The 4,244-nt window shown below is 31.8% G+C and overlaps 1 long non-coding RNA gene across 4 annotated transcripts; it reads left to right on the top strand.

The window, feature by feature from the left end:
* The first annotated feature begins 1,668 nt into the window (after nucleotides 1–1,668).
* Nucleotides 1,669–3,786, top strand: LOC145123799 (uncharacterized). Of its 4 annotated transcripts, XR_013715332.1 has the most exons (7): nucleotides 1,669–1,853; nucleotides 1,994–2,103; nucleotides 2,195–2,345; nucleotides 2,461–2,605; nucleotides 2,830–2,965; nucleotides 3,043–3,179; nucleotides 3,542–3,786. It is a non-coding gene; the product is annotated as an uncharacterized LOC145123799 (long non-coding RNA). The 4 variants fall into 4 exon arrangements; XR_013715333.1 differs by having other exon boundaries at nucleotides 1,670–2,099; XR_013715330.1 differs by having other exon boundaries at nucleotides 1,671–2,103; nucleotides 3,542–3,785.
* The last annotated feature ends 458 nt before the right edge of the window (nucleotides 3,787–4,244 follow it).

Genomic DNA, 4,244 nt, shown 5'->3' on the forward strand with positions numbered 1-4,244 from the left:
TAGGGGGACAAGCGCCCCCCCCCCCCCCACATCTCATATTTGTTTAAATACTATTAGCCATAAAACCATAGTATTGGACAAGTGCAATTTACACACACAATAACACATACAATAACACAAAACGTCAATACATCGACTATGGCAAGTCGGGGGAAGGACAATTACAATCCTTGACATTCGTGATTCATTTTCAAGAAAAGGTAATTTTAAATTCTTGTTAGTTATGGTTAATATATATTTTTTCTGTAACTTATGGTTTAATATTATTATTATGATTGGTTTCTTAATATCATGAGCAAAAAAAAAACTATGGATTTTTTTTTGGGGGATAATGACTTAAAAGGGTAATATATTTTTTGATTTGTACACATTTGGTCGTTGAGTTTTTGTCCACATTTACCCATTCAACTTGTTAAACTGTACACATTCAGTCCTTATGACCGGTTACTCCAGGTTAGCCGGAAAAAATGACTTAATAGGGTAATATATTTCTCATTTGGTACACATTTAGTCTTTAATATTTTTGTACATATTTAGTCCTTAATATTTTTTTGTTTCAAAATAAGTCATTTTTGTTTTTGTACTCATTCAGTACGCATGAATGATTTTTTTAGGTTTTTCTCACAATATCTTACGTGTGTCAATCATTAATGAGGTTTTTAGGGCTGTTGATGCTTATGTCCATCGCGATCTCAACTGGTTGGTTGCGTAGGTCTTGTGGTTTGGCTTAGGTCGTGTATTCTAAACGTCTTAACTTCTTCATATGATATCAAATTTTAAAGATCTGTATATCTATGTGTTTACTTTTTGAGTCTACTACAACTTTCGTTAAAATTACTCCCGTTAAAATGTAATATATTTTTAGTTACGATTTTATAAAAAAAGTCCATAAATGCATTCATAAAAAACGTATAGGTATAAATATCGTAAGTAAAAATATATTACTTTTTAACGGGAGTAATGTAAATGAAATTTGTACTCAATATTGTGATGAACATTAGCATCAAAAGCTTCAAACACCTTATTAATGAATGTCTCACGTAAGATGTCGTGAGAAAAACCTAAACAAATCATTCATAAGTACTGAATTAGTACAAAAACAAAATTGACTTATTTTGCAACAAAAACAAATATTAAGGATTAAATGTGTACAAAGTGAGAAATATATTATCATGTTGATTCATTTTTATCGGCTAACTTGGAGTAACCGGTCATAAGGACTGAATATGTACAGTTTAACAAGTTGAAGTGGTAAATGTGGACGAAAAAAAAATCAGTGACCAAATGTGTACAAATCAAAAAATATATTACCCTTTTAAGTCGTTATCTTTTTTTTTTTCAAACGAGAAAAAATGTTTTTGACCCACAACCACATCTTCTTTGTTAGTGTTAATATTATAGAATGTGAACGGAAGAGTCAATTAATATGGAACCTAAAAAAAATATATTTCAAATTTAAGATTGATTCTTTCAAAGATCAATGTTACTCCCGTATAGACGATTTTTTTATCAATGTCTCTTTTAATTTACAATCTCTGTTATGTTATGTTATTCGAATATAATTTTTTTCATATATGAAACATTCATGATTCTTTTAGGAAACTTGTCGTTACTGATTGAACTTCACTTAGGTTAAATAAATTGAATGCTTCCATGCCATTATTAATACTATTGACGACGGTGATTGGAAAAACCGTCGTCCAAATCCTAGCCCTTAAAACTCCTACAACCTTCAATCAGAGCCGCATAAACTCAAATATGACGATTGTTTGCGGTTGTTTGCGGTTCATTCGATCACGGTTCATCTTCTTCTACCCACTATTCCGTCTCTACCCACGACTGCGTCCTTGCGGGTAACTACTGCATTAGTTCGTCCTCATCCGCCTATAAATTGAATGTTCGCTGTTATATGTTTACAACTTTCAATTGGTAAAAGCATTTGCTTCAATTGATCCTATGTGTTTCTCTTTCTCTCTTATATAACACTTGTAAGGAGCCTACATGATGTTTGAGGGGCGATGTTCGAGGCTAAACCCAATCGGCATTCAACCTAAATCAAAACGCAATTAAGCATGCGATTTTCTCAATCATCGTATCAAGCAAGTAAAAAACCCTTACTTTCTCAATTTTCTGATTCAATCATTTGCACGTTTCGGATTCTGATTTGTGAATTTTGAGTTCATGTCTGAACCAGTTCACTCTTTAATTCTTCACGCAATCATGCCTTATCGAATTCTGATCCGGTTCAAGCTTCAAAAAATCAAACCTTTATTATGATTTCTGAGTTCGAGCACAAGCTTCTAAGTTCAAGAACCGAACATCTGATTGTCTGAACTCCAAAGCAAGTAAGAAACTCTTAATCTGATTTTTTATTTTATATCTTAATCAACATGATGACATTCTGATAACCTGATCTTATTTTGAGTTATGTACTTATGTTTGACTACTTTCTGAGTTGAGTTTTGTTTGTTTATTACATTCAACTCTTCCAAACGGGATTCAACTCCTTTTTATATTCCTAATCGGCATCAATAAAAAGAGAGCTTCCATCTGCATTATTTGTTGTATTCGTTCGGTCCGAGAATGCTTGCGTCGTATTGCACTTGTAAGTAGAAAAAGTTTGGTTTCCTTCTTTTTTGTTTCTATTTGGTTGTTTAGCCACATGAATTGATGTTTGGAATTGAACTTTTTTTACTTGATTTTGTATCATATGTATCTTGTAAGTTCCTAGATTAACCTGATCCTTTGAGCTCTGAATTAAAAGTTAAATTTAGTAGAGGAAGAACACAATATTTGGAATTAAATTGATTCTTTTGCTTTCTGCATTAGGAAGGGCAATGAAAGAAATGGATAAAGTTGGGATTTTGCGATGTTTATGGAAACAAGGGCAAGAAAATGTTGGTTTAGAAGTTTTAACTCATAATGTATCTGAAAAAGATAATATTGTGATTCCTCAAATGGAAGGGTGAGTTCTCTTGTATTAGCATTTTTGTTGGATGACAGGTAGACTTATTTTACTTTAATTTCTTTTCTTTCCTGAAGATACTCAACAGTTTCAGTTAACAACCTTCCAAATCACTTCAGCCAAATGAAGACAACATGAAGCTTTAGATAAGTTGGTGGTGAAGATGGATTTAGCGCCAACGGGCAAAGATGTTACTCCCAATCCTATTTTGGAGGTAAAGTTACAAAAACACCTTTGGTTTAGGGAGTTTTTTTATTATAATCGAATCAAGGAAGGAATGGAATCACAATTTCCATTCCGTTGACCTTTTTGTGCTTATTTGTGGAGTGTTTTTACTATCATCTTTAATTGGAATCACATAATCTAGATAATATTGTGTCACCACTTGATGCAACTCTAAAAAGAATAATAGAACCTGATATTGAAGGAACAACGCAGCACATGCTTATTATTGATGAATTGTGCAGAAAATTTGAACTTAAATAAAATCCCAAGGTTATTTCAGGGCCCTATTATTATATTATTGGTTATATTTTTAGGGATTAATGAAAATTACAATTCATGATTCCATTTCAGATGAAGAAATTGGCTTGGCATTTATTGAGGGACCAAAAGCATGGATCTTTTGGGTGAGGAATATCTCGGTAGTAATAGGTTGTGAAGTGAACAATTTCAAGGTTTCACAAATTCATAAAATGGAGGAAAAAAGATATATTTAATAACCGGTGTTGTGATTTTTTTAATAGTTTGATTTCAATTTTATGATTTTTATTTATATTACCAGACCTGTAATGTTTCTTTGACATGATACATTTTCTCTTATATGTTTCAGTTGGTTGATTACTTTGATGAGCAAAAAATATAGCAAGAAAATGTAATGCAAATGAGGGATGGTAAGTTATATATTGATATATTACTAACAATTTTAAATGTTTAAACAGATTTGATTAGTTTTTGCTTTTTTCGTGACCCTTTTCAAGTTCTTCCATTCAAGAGTAAACCATATGACAAAAGATTTGGGAAGTTTATCATTCCCACTTCTCCCATAACATGATTATAAGCCTCACTATTCAAAGCGGTCTTCTAATTGAAAAGCTAACACCTTGTGTGAACGCCCCATTTAGTTAAATAAATTAATAAATGTAAGTCCCAGACTAATTTGTGAAGAATTTTGATAGTTGGGGGTTGTTTAGTAAGTTACGGAGTTGTTTTGAGAAGAATTTTAGAAGCAAGGGTATGTTTGGTAATTATTCGGGATTTAAATTAAAAAAATTTTATG

Source organism: Lactuca virosa, chromosome 7 (genome assembly GCF_052849685.1).
Source record: "Lactuca virosa cultivar CGN04683 chromosome 7, Lactuca_virosa_CGN04683_v6, whole genome shotgun sequence".
Lineage (NCBI taxonomy): Eukaryota > Viridiplantae > Streptophyta > Magnoliopsida > Asterales > Asteraceae > Lactuca > Lactuca virosa.